Source organism: Diadema setosum, chromosome 10 (genome assembly GCF_964275005.1).
Source record: "Diadema setosum chromosome 10, eeDiaSeto1, whole genome shotgun sequence".
Taxonomy (NCBI): domain Eukaryota; kingdom Metazoa; phylum Echinodermata; class Echinoidea; order Diadematoida; family Diadematidae; genus Diadema; species Diadema setosum.
The window spans coordinates 1,144,368-1,162,392 of record NC_092694.1 but is presented as its reverse complement, the minus strand read 5'-3'; the positions used below and the strand labels follow the sequence as shown (position 1 = coordinate 1,162,392).

General features: G+C 36.9%; 1 pseudogene; it reads left to right on the top strand.

The window, feature by feature from the left end:
• Positions 1-874: 874 nt before the first annotated feature.
• Positions 875-13,089, top strand: LOC140234391 (uncharacterized; annotated as a pseudogene).
• Positions 13,090-18,025: the final 4,936 nt, after the last annotated feature.

The following is an 18,025-nucleotide window of genomic DNA, read 5'->3' as shown; positions in this document are numbered from 1 at the left end:
CTGTAAATGATGTTCGGTACCCTTAATACACATACCCTGCATGATTATAGGTTCACAATCATTCAAACAAGAACACTACACGATAAATCTTGTTCAATGATAAACATTGAAAAATCGAGAGTAGATCATGTATTACTTGTACGCTTCCATGTACATAGCTGTATGTGTTTGGAAGTCAAAACAGCATTGAAGGGTATGTGCACTTGGATTCACTGAAGTAACAGTTCTTTTTCGTGTTTGATGATGAACTTGCTGCATTCAAAATACAGTTACTGGTACCAGTAATAAAAAGAATATGTTAATCATATAAGATTTAAAACAAACCTTTCTTTTTCTGTGTTTTTTGTCTATGTGATCCTGAATTAGATGGCTGCGAATGACCAGCTCCAACTTTCCCTGATCCTGAAGTAGATGGCCGAGATTGACCCGTTACAATTTCCCCTAAAATGAGAGAAAATGCAGACAATATGGCAAATTAACTCACAGTAGTCCTACAAGGCTACATGACTGGCACTTTTATATTCAACCTTCTGTTCTGTCAACCTGATGAATCTGAAATTATTGCTTTTTGGGTGTGCTTAAATCAAAGTTCACAGGGTGGAATTATATTTTTTAAAACAATGAATTAATGTGGAAGGATATGAACGATTACAGTACAGAGTCAAATGTGATCTTGGAGTGTGTAGCTCTAGGTCTTCTCTTTACCCGTACCGGTACCCTTTCTTGTATATAAATTGATACAGGACATAAACTTGTTACTATATTTGAAAAAAAAAAAGGATGCCACAGGGCCCAATTAACATGTTGACTAGAAATTTACATTGCTGCTCACTATTACTACCAGTATTAGTCATGTCAACTTATTGCTCGCACAATGGCTCTGAAGTAAGACCATGGACCTTGTTCAGTTGTATAAATGTTGTCGTACCGGCAGGTCCATCTTTATGGTAAGACCGAGACGTACCTCAACTCATGATCAAGTACTATGTGCCAGGTGAGGACTTGTTATTATTGCACTAAATTATAAATAAATACAATTCTGGTTGTCTTTTTGAGGCATCAATTGATCAAAGATTTGTAATTGTGAAGCCAAGTTACCTTGTGTACACATTTATGAGTTATTTGTTAACAGTTAATATGCTGTAATCTCATTTCAGCAGGGTGATGAATGATTGTTGTATTCAGTTCTACCATGGACCTCCATGGTTCTCAAGAAGTGTGCCAGTAGGCCTACCTTATTAAACATAGTACTTGGTAACATTTGTTAGGCCTACTCCTAGTAGTACTATTAGTAGTAGTAGTACCGGTAGGTTTATTAATCGTAAAATGTTACACCTTTCCACCAAGATTTACACAGTAATTTTTTTTTGTCCTTTAGACCATGGACCTGTCGCTGCACAGAAGTCGCACATCGTCTGGTTGGGCTAGTTGGAACTGCTATTGATATGTGTGTGATAATAATACTAATAATAATAATAATTGCATTTATATGGCGCTTCACACTGACGTTTCTAAGCACACTTTTGCTACTCATAAAAATAGACTAGAAAACACAATAACATTAACAAAATCAGCGTTATCAGTACCCGTAACAAAAGAAGAAAGAAAAGAAAAATACATGCGATACAATGGTACAATAATTGATAACTGTGTGCGCCCCCAGAAAAAAAAAATACAACTGATTAAACAGGTGAGTTTTGAGAAGAATTTTAAATGATTCAACAGATGAGGCATTCTGAATATAAAGGAGTTTATTGATAGTGATAGCGATAAACAAAACCTGAATTACCTACGATGACGCCTAAGTTGAAAAACTTGTAGAGGGCCATTCAAAGGATTTAATCCTGTTTTCATCAATCTAATTTGTTAAAAAGTACACGGTACGGTAGCCGTATACCGTATAGAATTTACAGATTAGTAGGGAGTACGACAGATTGCCCTTTCGCGCAATTTAAACGTGTGAAAAACAGGTAGGCCTACCGCTGTAGGCACTATATAACGATGATTTAAACCCTATTGTAAAATTCACATTCCTTCACCTTTTACCTTCTAAATTCATCCTGAGGCAGCCAAAGAGTTGAAGTCTTCAAATCTAGTATCAGTATTGAGTTATCTCTTTTGACAAAATCAGCTCGTATACGCTGAAAAGAGCCTTGAAAATAGAACGGTTCTACTCCATGTCAGCGAATTGCGCGATGTACGTCTGTGGAGTCTCCGTACCGTTGCGGAGAGATCGAGATAGGTCACCACGTATTGGGAAATGTCCTGCTAGACCTTTGAACTTTGACGTCATATCACTTGCTGTAGGGGTACCCTTCGAACGTGTTACGAAATGCATCGTGTGCGCGAGATATCGCGCTTTCGAATGATACCACACATGGCGTAACTCGTGTTAATTTTCGCCATTAGAATCAAAAGATCAATTTGACGAGACATCTGCATCATTTTCACTGCAGTATTTCTGTTCAAAATTGTCCAAAATCTACACCAAGAAAGCGGAAAAAGATGTGGAAAAAGTATTTTGTAAAAGTCTGAAGTTCCGGAGCATGTTGCACTGTGTTGTTGTGCTTGTACCGGTATAGGTCCATGATATAGGTCTGTCGGCAGTTTACGATTTGTCAATAACAAGTATGAGTTGGTCTTTCGTTTAAAGTGAGTTTTTTTTTTTTTTTTTTATATAATACAATGATACAATGTAATACAGTGATCATGGCTGGGTTTTTTTTTCGCGTTTTTGTTTTGTTTTGTTTTTTAGGGGGCATTGATGATAAAGCTGGGGATCTGTGCTTTTATTTTTATTTATTGATTTATCTCTATTTTTTTTTCAGAAGATTAGCAATAGTTGGAAAGCTGACAATTTATCCATATTCTAACACCAGCGTGTTTCCTTTTTTGACAAAATACTAGTAGCCCCACAAAATAATATCCATTTATGTACCATTGTACATCACGTACTATCAGCCGACTGTAACTGAAAGAGTCAGTGAGTTACAATAGTTACACACCAGCTGGAAAACAAGTGGCTACTCCCAACGGGTTCCACTATTGAACTTGCTGAATGACCAATGGTGATAAAGCCACGGACAATGCACTTTTGATGCCCATGTATTTCGGTACAGGGCCTACGTTTTACGACGACAACGAGATGCACTGTTTTGCAACGATTCGCGATTACAGATTTGTCTATATGTGGGGCTACACAAACAGTGTAAACATCGTGATGATCGTTAACATCATACCCTTTTCGACGAAGTTTGACTTTTTTATTGACCATCCAAAAGACAACGGCTCTGATTCAGAATTCAGTACGATCATGTTCAGTATGTTCTTTCATGCCATGTCCTCTAACCCTGCAATGTCAATGTCGTTCGATCGACATTTTCAACTGTACAATCGACTGGACTACACTGCGTCTACGACCGAATTTTTCAGCATGGATATGATAGGGGAGTTGCATTTCTACGTAAGTGTACACAATACACGTGCGTATCATGATGCAAGCCCATGTATATTTTGTGTACATGACTGTATACTATACATTCAATTCATGATCATATTGCATGCAGAAGCGCTAAGCCACCGTGACTCTCTCCTCTGCGGCCGAGGATCCGCCGACCCAAGCGCAGTATTCGTATACAGTGCGAACCATGCGCGAACGCTCTCTGCACTGGAAGCAGCGAATGAAAGTATAGCTGCACTTTTCCAGCAACTCGGTGATTACGCAATGTTATGTGGCCTAAGCGTTGACAGTTTTATGACTCGTACATCACCAGTTTGCTCGACCCCACGCTGAGTCTCCACCATCGGCGGATCTCGTACTTCAAAGGGGGTTTTGATGACAAAAGTCCATTCGTTGTAGGTCCATGTTTAAACTACACTAAGTACATAGTCGTTGCAGGATGATAACACAAAAAAATAAAGAAAATACACAGTCCCCCCACACTCACGTACGCACACAAGCACAAGCACCCACAGCAAGCACAAGGGTGTCAACAACATCAAAAGCAAAAACATTCAGAAAGTGTTGAATTCGAGTATCTTGTATGTTATCAAGATACAGTTGTGACTTGTATCTTGAGAAGAACGTATAACCATTTTTCCCCTTTTCAAATCATGTTCATGATGTATCAATTATTAAATCTGTATTTAAAAGTCACATTCAGTATCAAACCGTATCACTCTGTGACTGAGAAAACAGCCATCTGCAGTGTGGACATATCAATATAATGTATACGCATAATCTATACTATGATATAAGAGTAAGAGCATCTTCTATAGACGATCAAACGCAATTTCAAAACCCAGTTTTGGCAACTGAATGGATTTCGTTCTCCTACCTGCCCGTGGCCGGTACACTTGCCGAACTGTAAAGACGATGGTATCACACATCTCCTCAACTGGAACTACAGCTGTATTTTCAGTTATGATTCTCTCACAGCCCCAAGTAGATATAACACAAAACGCCATCTTAGTCTTCAAAAAATGTTATGGATGCATTCATGGCAGCGTATATTCCATAATTCAGGGAGTTGGAAAGAGAATTGAATGATCATGCCTAGCTAGTGCACATGGATAAACTGTACCGTGCTAATGCCAGGTCCCAGTGGCAGCTGACTGAGGTATCGGGAAACCCCACTAAGGAATTAAGATAAAAATGCAAAAACAACATCACTCCCCCACCCAACCGAAGAACCCTGGCTGGTATGTGTACGTAACTTTCCACAGCAGACACTCACCAAGCGAGACTGCCTTTTCAATGTCACAGCACTTTCCCAACGACGCAGGGACGTGATCAATGCACATTTGATTTTTCTGATAAACTACGTTGATACCATCTTTTAATGTCCCCTGAAGATCATACTTTAAAGATGTAAGCATCGATTTCATCCTACATAATGTACATGTTAGATGTATTTCCAAAATTTACAGATGTGATTACATGTACATGATATCAAATGTGATAGTGAGATGAGTGTGGTTCGTTCGTACAGCAGCGAACAGCGGCAACCAAGCAAGCAACGCGAGCCAGAGAGCAATACGATCACCATTCCACGTGGGCTAACTGCACGGAGGCACGCGGTGTGTGCGCGTTTTTCTCTGTTTCAGTAAAGATAGCCTGACAAATTCAGACCGGATTGAATGAGGCTAAGTGGACAAAATGTTCGAACATGTTGTGCTATGACAGAGAGCGTGTGAATTTTGCTCACCGCGGATTATCCTACAAAAGGGTCTATGAAAGGAAAGACTAATAATCTTCGCCCTGAGAGAAAAAAGCGCAATCCGCGGTGAGCAAAATACACCGTGTGTGTTTAAACACACTCATGTCGAAGCGGTTTTGTCGGTTCCCATAGACTTTACACGTGAAGGCGATTCGCTTGGCACTGAGCCAGGTTCGGCGAGCTCGCTCGGTCATCCCGCTTTATCCTCTATAGGGTATTTCGGCGTTATCCTTCACAGGGTATTTGCTTGGACTGCCAACTTGTTTATTTACAGGTATAGGTGTGTACATACATTCAAAACTCGTACCGTGCACAAGACAGAAACAAAAAAAAAAATCAACACTATCCCGAGGATCAATCTCTCTTCTCAACTGCTTAGCACGGAGAGTATGAGCAGCGTGCGCGTATATTACAAGCACAAGGGGTTTTTATTGAAGGAATAATGAGGTAGCTAATACTACCTATGCTGAATTATTATAGGCATGATTATTAATTTCTCCTAAAATTTCCTTTATTCTTCGTTTATTTTAAACAGAGTTAAGCTATCCCTTTAAACTCTTAACAGTTTGAATGAAACCATTTAAATCAAACATCAACACCATATTCAGTCCCATAACTGATCATGTTTACTAATTAATCAACGTTAATTGTCTAGAATGTGTCATATGGCCACCCTGTATACAAACGTATACACACACAATGCTAAATGTATGTGTCAAACCTCTGTAACACAACTTTGAACTAACTGTAGGAATTATCGCTGCACTTATCATCCATACTTTTTATTATATCTGAATCTCCACAAAAACCACTAATTGACAAGTAATCATTTTTACAGAAGACTGACTTAAAGGAACAACTCAAACACTCTTTTAGAATGCATAGCTTGTTACATGTATAAATCAGCACAAAGTAACCACGACTACATTGTGTTACTGAATTTCTATGAACAAATTTCGCTCTAAAAATGGTTTTGCACAAATTCCAAATGAAATGCACTACACACTACACAAAATAAATATCATTTTGTTACAATATGTTGTTGTTTTTTTGTTTTTTTTTGTATAGAATGTTTATGAATTGTACCAAAACATAGATTTGTTACTTTTGAATGTGAAACGGGCTAAGCTATCCTGGCTGGGCCCGTGGGGTTTTTGTCATGTACATTTGTAACTGTTGTGTGAAATAGACTTCCTAACGTTACTATGTATGCGTATGGTCAGCCGTACAACCAAAATCCGAACATAACATACACTGCACTGTCACTGTACTATAACTACGTTCTGTGTTATGATCTCGTGCAATTCCTCTCGGGTTTGACAGGGTTATTTATTTTCTGATTTTGGCTGTACGGCCGACCGTACGTGAGGTAGGCGCTAGTAGTGTCTAGTGAGACGTTATGTAAATTGAATTTAGCAGTTTGAAATCTTCCGGTCCCCGAAAACAGACGATATGTAAATTGAAGTTGGCAGTCTCAAATCTTCCAGTCCCCTAAACCCAGGATAGCCGTGAAACGTCCTTGAACTGTCTTCCTTTGCTGCAAAGTGCAAAGTTGGCTTTACAGTACACTTAACTTGCAGGCAAATTTTGGTTCTTACCTTTTCTTGGATGACTGTCGCGCGTGCCCGTGCGTGCTACCTCTTGAGCATTTTACAAACATGATCTTTTAAAGGAAATGTATAGCCTAGCTCATAAATTATGAGGATATTTTTATATAGAAATTGAATGTTTTATCTTCTCTGCAGCTTGAGTACCGTTTACTACAGGATAGCAATTAATACTGTTCCTTTTCCTCTCATTTATTTGTTTTTATCTGTACAGTTATTTCATGCCTGCTGACCGTTCAAAGAGGAGTATTGATCGGGTCGACTACAAACAACTTGCAGACGGGCCAGCATTCAGCAAGGAGAAGACAAAGAGTCCCACTTGGTTGCCATCCAAACTCTACCGCCTGGATGTTATCGATACAAAGGTAGAGGCTGGAGTAACCTTTTGCCAAGTTCATTACATCGGATGGCAAAAGAAGTACGACGAGTGGAGAGAGTTGAGTGACATAGTTGAAATCCCGGAAGAGTTTCTGAAATCATCGGAACAAGCAATATCGTTGTTTTATAAACAACTGGCGATCGCTATCAAAGAAAAGCTTACGATTACCAAAAAAGAGGACAGCTTTGTGGAGATTAGAGCACCCATAGTCCGGGACGCGTTTGAACCTTTGAAACGCTGCAGCTATCCTGTGGGAAGCAAAGGGAAGTATAGTGTTAAGGACCTGTCAGATTTGAATTCTGTGTTAAGGGAGGACTGGCACTTCCGTATTCTGAATACCAATCGTGACTTTTCCTTTATCATTGGAGGAAGTCTTTCCTTTCACTTGCTTGAGAGACAACCTCTTACAGATTTTACCAAGGACAGTGCCTCCAAATTCATACACCATGGATTCATTCTTGTTTTCCGTTTTGTGAAAGATCGAGGAAACTGTTTCGACCTCCAGAAATTCCTTTCCAACTAAATAGTTGCAATAGGTGTTTGTTGAAGATTTCGATTTTCAATATCATTCTGTTTGACTGAATGATCTATAATTTTACACAAAACATTGCCAATTTTCATTTGGTATGATATACAAACTGTTCATATAGTGTGTGCAAACAGTCATCCATAGCACACAGTTAAATCAATGTCATTTTTCCTCTTGTAATACATATAGTGTTTGTCAATAGTGCATGAATATGTGCAATGTATAGACACTAGTTATGAATTGAATTATCCAACATGTTGGGCTGAAGAGTGTTTTGATAGGAATTATTTTATAATTGTGTGTTGTTGTACATGACAATGTACAGTATACTACACTAGGCATATGGGTGTATTTGGTTGTTGACATAATTTGAATTTTCTTTCTCTAAAGGCCGTTGCAATTTGTGCATATTTACATATAAGAGGTTAGTCCATCCATTGTCAAGTTTATCAACCCACTGTTTTGCTGTAGACTTTACATAATGACTCGTTTACTCCTTTCAAACTTTTGTTTAATTTTTCTTCTCATTCTGTTTTGTCAGACGTGTCATTCCTTACCAGATGACCCTCAATTTGATGAATACCCTCATGTTGTCAAGCTGAAGATTAACAACTTCTTTCTCTACAAACTCACGGAAATGAATGCTGAGGCATTGACCTCTGAAGAAATTGCCACAGTACTACAAACTATTCTGTCAAAGTATAATATTAACAGGGATCAGATAAACCTTACAGCTGTTCGTAAAACACTTACAGTAAAATTGAAGTGGTTGCTTCGAAAACTGAGACTAGTGAATAGATCAGGATATAAAAGGCAGTCCCTGCTCGATAAATGGAAGGAGTCTGACTATGAATTACCCTTGCCACATCGTACTGGGTCCCCTACAAAAAGAAGATTAGAAGAGGTGGAGGGTGAGCTAGCTAGTGCTAGGATAGCACTGGCAGAGGTCAATGAACAAAATCGGGATCTCAAATTTAGGGCCGAAAGACTTTTCAATCCTAAAAAAAAAAAAAAAAAAAAAAAAAAACAAACGCAAAGTCTAAGAGAGGGGAAAAGGAAAAGTCAGGAAGGGCTATAGTGTTGCACACAAGAGAAGACAAAAGAAACAAAAAAATGACACTTTGAAGACAGTCGGCGAATCTGTTTCATGTCCAAATTTCCAGCCGCTCAGTATTCGTTTTAAAGACGAATTTGACAAGGAAGTTGAAATCGTGTTTCCTCCCGGTCAACAATTCTCAGATAATTGTACAGATGAGGAATTAGATGAATTGGTATACATCCTGGATTCATACAATATCCCAACAGGGGATATCACGAACTTGCCCAAACAAAATATTCTACGCTTCCTAAATCAAACAAAATTTACGAAAGACGTAAAAAAAATAAACAGGGCCATAAAAATTCATGAAACCGATTCCCGATTTCCAGGTGTTTATGTTTCATTATCTGAATATCTGAAAGAAAAATTATCAGACCCATCCAAATCCCAAGTGATTAGAAATAACTCTGTTAGAGTCAAACTTAATGGTGATGGTACTAGAATAACATGCAAACAGTCCTTCGTTAATTTTTCGTACACTCTTTTGGACGATGAGACCTGCATGTCGGAACATGGTAACTACCTAATTGCAATCATCAAATGCGATGAAACTAATTGTAGTATTAAGCGTTGGCTTGCTAGCGTGGTCAATGAAATAAATCATCTAGAATTTGTTGATGTTGGTGGCAAACAAATAATGGTGGACAAATATCTCGGTGGTGATCTCAAATTCCTGAATCAGATAATGGGTATTGGTGGGTTTGCAAGCAAGTTTTCTTGTTTATGGTGCATTTGTAGTAAAGAGGAACGATTTAATATGAAGAAGAATTGGTCGATGACAGACACTGATTTGGGGGCTAGAACAGGGGAGCAAATAGTTGAAAACAGTACCAAGAAAGCATCTGATACCTCTAAGTTTAATTGCAAAGAATCCTCCCTCCTCCCGTCAGTACCTGTTTCCCATGTAGTCCCTGATACACTCCACCTCCTCCTTCGAATTTGTGATCAAATGGTTAGCCACCTCTTTTGCTACTTACTTAAACTTGACAATCTGACAAAGTGTTCAATCAGTGAAAAAAAAATGGAAAAGGCCATAAATGTCATAAAATTCCTGACATTTATTTCAGAAAAGGTGAACATCCTCGACTGGAAATTCTTCATCAAAGATGGAAAAATTGAGTTTAGATCTTTCAGGGGCCAGAGCAGAAACGAATATTACAAAATATCGACCTTGACTTTCTGATCCCATCCCACCCAAAACTTGCTGAACTAAAGCAGCTATGGCATAATTTTCCTAAATTGTTGCACAAAATGGAAAATGACTTGTCCTTCAGTGAAATTGACATATTCGAAAAAGAAGCAAAACAGTGGGTTGATTTATTCTACAATACTCACTGCAGTACCGACGTCACTCCGTACATGCACATTTTGGCCTTTCACGTACCAGAATCCATAAGACTTCATGGAAATGTTTCCCACTTTTGTCAACAAGGTCTGGAAAAATTAAACGACCTTGTAACAAAATGGTACCACCGTTCCACAAATTTTGGTTCTTCCGCATTGGCACAGATACTCGCAAAACAATACAGGCTTCACAAACTCCAGGGACAATTCAAAAGAAAACCTAAATGGACAGTTTCATGTAGTACTTGTAAAACTTCCGGACATAACAAACGTTCATGTAGTCAGGAAGAACTACATGCATGAATTGGCAGCCTGGGTCTTTCAAAATTCTGCCGAACACATACAACTGTATGATACAAGTTTTCTTGGGGGGGGGGGGGATGAGGGGGATGAATAACAAGCTACATCTACACTTGTACATTGATAAGTTTACAATTTCTGTATGTATGTAAAGTTGTAATTGTCTGCTGTAATTATGTGGTGCTAAGTGTAACATGGGATTTTTGCTGCTACATTTGATACCACAATTCAAGGCAAGACTTATTATTGTAGACATACAGTGCTCTACTATTTGTGCCAGGATGGTGCAAGGAGCATTTTTTTAAAGATATTTGTATGTTTTATATACAGATGCAGTACATGTATACAGTGTTATGCATATTATGTACACTGTATGCTACTTTTGTCAATGTTTTTAATATTTCAATGTCTAATATTTCAATATTTGTGATATTCATTCTCACACAAGCTTTCAAGGTTACTGAATGTGTTGTCATTCAGGTGGTTTTAAATTCAAAATTCTCTAAAACCCTTAGCTGTAACATGTACAATGTATTGTAAAACTAACTGTGTTGTACAGGACCTTTTCTTTTGTTACTTGCAAAACTGTTTTTTTGTTTCATGTAAACAAACGACGTGTATTTAAATTTCATTTGGACATGTAAAAGTTACTTTGTACTGACTTTGTGTATATGCAATATCATATTATATGGTTTGGCCGGAAATGAAATAAAAAATGAAATGAAATGAAATGAAATGAAAATTGAATTGAATTTCATACATGTAGGAAGGAAGATCATATTATTTCTTTAGTAGTATATTCAGATCTGTAACTGTGAGACTCCATACTTTTTGAAATAATGTAAGTATCTGAAATCAGATATTTTGTTGTATTGACAATGAATTTAATCAAAATACATTACTTGTGTGCATTTTCTTAACACTAGAACATTTTGAACGTCAGATCAAGTAAATGTACATTGTACATGTAGCTATAATCATCGCGTTGACATTATGCACTGATTGTGTTAATCATAAAAATATTGTCTTTCTTAGCAATTACATACTTTTGCTTTAGAGTGTACATTAGTACATTCTACCTTGTAATTTTTGTATTGTGATTATTGGTGATTTTTTTTTCTTTACTGTAAAACAATATGCTTAGTTTCAATAGTATGTTGTGTGCCATACTGTGTGCTATTTTACCTTTATTTGCCAGAAGGTACAAGTTTTTGCCAAAAAGAAAATGTATATTTTTTATTTTATCTTGGCATGATGTAAGGCTGAGGTTTTGCTTTTGTTTTAAAATCCGGCTGAATCAGATGTATTTTGATTTTCATTAATGTAATCAACTTGTTCATGTACTTACATGTATGTTCTTATCAGTGTATATTTTCATTTGTGCAGCTGTAGCATTAGTTACAAGGTTCATATCATGCACATGTAGTTGAGACATGTAGAGGACTATGCAATAGTTTCATTTTTTTTTTTTTTTTTTGGATGGGGGACATTTATGCTTATTCTCTTTGAATGACATTTTATCACAAACATGTTTTCCTCTCTAAGAAAACACAAAAATGTGTCAAAGTACATAGTGCATATCAGGGGACTTCTTCATAGACTGAAGGTCAAATACATGTAGAAACCAAAATTAAAGATAATATAAAGTTTTGGTATTACCTCAAAAGTTTCCTTGAATTTCCTTGTCTTAGTTTGTGTTTCAGGTTAAAGTACCTTTCATATAACTAACACTGTGAGACTTACTCGCCCCAAAGTGCTCTCATGTCTTAGTAATCATTCAATAATGGTTTCGTACCAGAGCCGCCGCCGTACGGCGGCGGCGAGGTAGTACACGTATTGTGCGAGATAACTGCGACCAGCAGCGTGCAGTCCCATACGCATACTGTGTAGCTAACTGCAACCAGCAGCCCCATACGCATAGCTAAACGGGGCTTCGCATTGCGGCCGTGATAAGGCAAAGGAACGTAACTCAAAATTTGGGCATTTTGAGTTATGAGCATATGGCTCCTAAATGAAATGTGCTCTTTGTAATGATGAATGTCTCCATTCTCAAATGTTTACCATTTCAGAGATAAAAAGCGTATCTCACACACCTTTTTCACAACGTTGCCGTTTCCAGCTAGGCAAAACAACGTAAGCTGAGATACGTATAGAAATGACAAAGAAAGCATTTTCGCTGTTAAGGCAAATGAACGTATCTTTACATACACTGTTTTTTCATGGTGGTTTCTCAAGAAAAAAGAAGGAAATTGCGACGCCAAAAGAACGTATGTCATCATGCAGCGTTTTGCTGTATAAAATCAGGGCCATGCGCGCTACAGTCAGCACGGCAAAAGAACGTATGTCATCATACAGCGCTTTGCTGTATAAAATCAGGGCCATGCGCGCTACAGTCAGCACGGCAAAACAACGTATCAGCATCGTGGCCATCACAACACACGCTACACTACATAACTCTATGTGCAAGACCTACGGCTACGTGCTGCAGATCCATTTCAGCCGCGGCAGTGAGTGCAGTGCCGCCGCTGATGCCGGGCCGCTTGCGACAACAGCTGCAGCAGTGCTGCAGCAGAGTACTGGTTGACTGGCAGGCAAGCTTTGCTGCAATGTGAACCATGAAGTCATCCCAGTTGTTCTGTTTTGCAGTCATGGAATGGATATTCTCCTGACCAGTTAATGCTACCACAAAGAAAATCAGCGGTAACACCGGTAAGTTTTATTTATTTTTTTTTTTGTCAGGTCTAAGTTTGATCCAGCCCGACCAGACGCCGTGCGAAGTACGGCGATTAGGCTGTACAGAGTGGACGACAGTACGCTATGCTAGTAGGGTCCAGTACTTTCAATTATAGTTTTCACTAAGATTTAAGAAAACGATGAGTAAAAAAAAAATAAACAAAAAACACAGCAAGCTACGAAAATAAAGAGCAAACATAGATCTGTAAGTATGACAGCCTTTCCTGTCGGTGGGCTTGGCAAAACGTGGCTCATTGGTGTGGTTGTGGTTCTACTATTAAAGGACTATGTAAATGTAGGATACTTGTACTACTACTAGTGGTCTAGTAGATCAAGTAGTGACTCTCAAAAGAAATTTACCTATGCGCAAAGGAAGTGGACCCCAATATACTGTTATGATCATCGACATCATTGGACTTGAGGTCTTCTACCTCAAATTCAGTTTTCGTCTAAAAGTCTAAAAAAGTAACAGCTTTATAGTAAACAGTAGACTCGACTTTAAGCAAATGACAATAAAGCTTGATACTGATGAATTCCATTTAGTCTTTGGTGGCTACATGAACTGATGGCAGACGATATGTTCTAATAATGACATTAACATCATTACTTTGGCAAGAAACGTAGGGATGAAATATAATGTTTGGTCTACATCTTTGGTTAAACATAAGTAGTCTTAGATCTTGTTTGTTATTTCTTGAACGGATGAAGAATGTGATTGTGGTGTTTTCATACATACAGGAATTTACTCACTTAAAATCAGCCTAAAAATAAGGTAATATTTAATGGTACTCTTTACCTGCTAGCTATGGAGACCTGATTTATTTTCTTTTTAATTCTTTGTGCAATTTTAGTCAGCTGTACATATTCTTTAAAACATTTTTTTTTTTTTCATTTCGATACGATATAATGCATTGTTGCCATGGTAGATCCCATACATGCTAATACGTTCCACCCCTCCCCCATAAAAATGTTGAGGGCAAAAGCTCATGGAATTCAAATATTTATTCTTAAGTTAGGTGGTTTTAAATACCATGTAAAGTTCAAATATTCAGACCCAATCGTCTACTTTAGGTGATATTAACATGCGTGTTGATACATATTTGCTTGTCTCTCTTTTCAGTGTCCATACCAACCGCCAGCCTAGACCAGCACAGAAAAGGAATGCAGTGTATCAAGTACAATGAAAGGTACACGTTGAATAATCACCTATTAATTCATACAAAAAAAGAAAAGTATTAGGAGAAGGGGGCAGAAATGAATCCCACCTTTGTCATTATCACTAGCGACATAAGCCGGCATTTGGAAAAATAAAAACATAAAAATAAAAGAAGGCAGAATCCATAATGATGACTCTCTGATAATTTGAGAATACAACATTTCACAGTTCATTCCTTAGCGATAAAAAATAATAATATTAAATGAAAACTGATGAAATAGTAACCATATTCTCTCTCAAAACAAACACACAGCCTTGTGCATCCTCAAGGGGTATTTGTATGATGTTGAATAATAGATATTGTGAGTGTATTTCATTATTTGAAGAGTTTGTTTGCAAAATACGATAAGTCCATATTTGCCAAATGGAGATATTTGCGATTAAGGGTCAAGAAAAATAAAGAGAATAATAAGAAATTGTTTGCTTCTTTTGACCATAACTTCAAAAATGTTCCATTTCATGGACTGACCAGTATATAATTTAAAAGATATTATTTTGTACTTTATGAGAGAGACTGTACTTCAAAATCTTCAAAAACGGACTTATCGGTTTTGCGAACACACTCTTCATAAATACTCATTCTCATATTCTTTGCTTTTTTTAGGGGGGGGGGGGGTCTGTGAGAGAGGATTTGTTACAAACAACTATGTCTAATGAAGAATATTTAATCACATATTTAAAGCAGAATTGAAATTCACTAGCTTTCTTTTATGGAAAACACAGAGTGCCTCATTTTATTTTGTGTTAATTATTCTCTTGCGTTTCTTTTTAATTTTCCTGCAGTGGTCTACCGAGCAGTTCGAAAGCAGAGAAAAGAGCAACTATACAAATTTCAGAACAGCTCTGCACGCCCGTCAGAATCTCATGAAAGATGGAGTGGATTGTGCACTAGATCAGTCAACTCTAAAAGAAAAATAATAACACTCGGATTGTTTATATAGGATCAAGTAAATCTTTCACAGTTAAATTAAGAACTCGCAAAACTCAACTGTGAAATGTTAATGACTATTCTTACATTATTAAGGCACAGGAAAGATTTTTTTTTTATATTGATATGAAACTAAAGATTCTATTTCAAAAAAAAAATGAGGGCTTATTGCCCTTTGAAATGATGATTATCAACTTTAGGTAAACCTATCACTTGTTCATATCAAATATTGTTGTAAATGCTTGCCCTCAAAATCAATATCATGTCGATTGAAACATGTCAACATATTTTCAGAAAACCAGGGAAATGGGCAGCTTATTTCCTGCATAATTTTGATTTATTTTGAGCCTAATCTCTCCGGGAGCTCTCAAACAACGCAGATGTATTGCAGCACAGCAAATCGCTTTTGTGATAAGACGTTTATTGAAATGTGTTTAAAGTGAATACTGTTGCAAATTCTCCCTTCGTTTCAGCTGCCTGATAATTGTTCTTTACCCAAGTATTTACTTCTTACTACACTTGATCTTCAACAACAGTAAGGATTAAAAATACATTGTGTGCTATTTATAATTTGTAATTTGTAGATGTTCTGATCTTCCAAGGTAAAAATTGATGCGAATTTCTGATATGGTAATAGTATAACTAAGTATAACTAATCTCCAGAAAAAAAAAGTGTTCTGTTCTATTGAAATTGAAAATTTTGTTCCCATGGTTCTGTTCAACTGTGGTACGTAATAATAAAGGCTACTTTACTCGGGAAGTAAATTACATTTTTTGTTCTATTTCTTTTACCATCATGATAATGTTTACAGTTACTGCTGATTTGCTTTCAATGTGATAAAAGCATAATGGCATATCAAACTCTATCTTAGATTGTAAGAAGAAAGTGAGATACCTATTTAATATTTTTAAGACTTGCAAATAATCGAATGATTTCTGTAATGCTGTTGTCTTTGAGAAACAGATGTACACACATTTTCCCCCTATAAACCTTTAAGAAGATGTAAATCAGTCTCTGCATCTACGTTTCTGTCATGTCTATCTCAAAGTTATTCAACTGAGAGAATGTTTGCAACTCTGACAAGTCTGAGGTGTGTGTGTGTGTGTGTGTGTGTGTGTTTTGTACTTGCTTGGTTGTGTGTGTTTGTGTGTGTGTTTGTGTGTGTGTGTGGTCAAGTTACACCTAAAAACATTAAAACCTGGATTCATACTTACCTGATAAATCATTGTTATTATTGTTGTTGTTCAAAGAATTGAGGCATTTTAACCTTACGGATACAATTCATGCAATCAACCAAACATCAACAACTTATGACGATAAACAAAGTACTTAATATTATTCTGTCTGTTCAAATCCTTTCATCTCAATGGAAATCGTTAAATAAATCAAAGAAAAGATAGAAATTAAAACAGGAGTCTCAATATTAACACATGCGTGTATGTGTCTTTGAAACGAAGTGAATTTACAGATGTCTATACAATTCTTTTTTATACCCATTTTATTTTAGTTTTTTTTTTTTGCCAGTTCCCATACAGTCATAATAGTTGCCACTCATACATTTTCATACCACAAATTATACATATTTCAAGTTCATCTTAATTGTAGCACATGGCATAAGAAGTGTAATGAAATCCATTTTCAGACTTTAGCCAAACTCGTACTTTAGTTGTCAATATTAATCCAAATCCATGCTTTTCTTAAAACAACATGAATGATAAACCACATATAATTATGCTCCCAATGAAAAAAAATCTTACATCAAGAGATAAAAAACATACACTTAAAGATAATAAAAAAGAATGGACATCTAAATAAACTATAGACTGTGTATGCAAATGAAGTAAAACAAAAATATACGGTAATTGGTAGATAAAAACTAATTATATTTTAGTACATACTCGGTAAGTTTTCAGGAAAAAAAAATGAAAATGTTCAATTGCATCGATAATTTTGCAAGCTTACGTGTTTTACTATTTCTTATGTATATTTAAAAACACATACCGGGACTTTTATCATCCAGGTAACAAAATTGTCAAAGTAAAAAAATCATAGAGATTGTTGCCATAGAGTTGGGATACGTCATTCTGCCTAATTACATTGATGAAAGGGTTGAGGCGCAGATATTTGTAAGTCAAGATACGTTCTTTTGGCATATTGAAGTGGCTTCGCGGGAGAATGCTTACGCGCCGTAAGTCAGGATACGTTCATTTGCCAAATTGATATGTTGCCGCGTGAGGATTCTCGCACAACGTAAGTAAGGATACGCTCTTTTGGCAAACCAGAATTACTCATCAGCACAGTGCTGTGATTCGGTAAAATGCTGTATCTATTCTAAACATGGCAATTACTCTAAAATGGGAAGTCCTATTTTACTGAAAATTTCCCGAGATATTCTTTATTAATGCCCAAGAAACTTCGCTGCTTCAAAAGTGTTTTGCTCCTATGACGGAAAAATGGGAACCAATTGAATTTTCAAAGTCGTTTTTCTCAGAACATGATATTCTGAGTTACGTTGTTTCGCCTTATTACGGCCGATTGTAGCTTACAGGATCATGACAGATTTAGTATTGCGGGTAAATATCAACTTAAAATCCAAAAATTTCTTCAATTTGAAGACTTACCAGTTAAGTTGAAGTATTGAAAACAGGTTTTGGGCAACGTTTGGTTTTG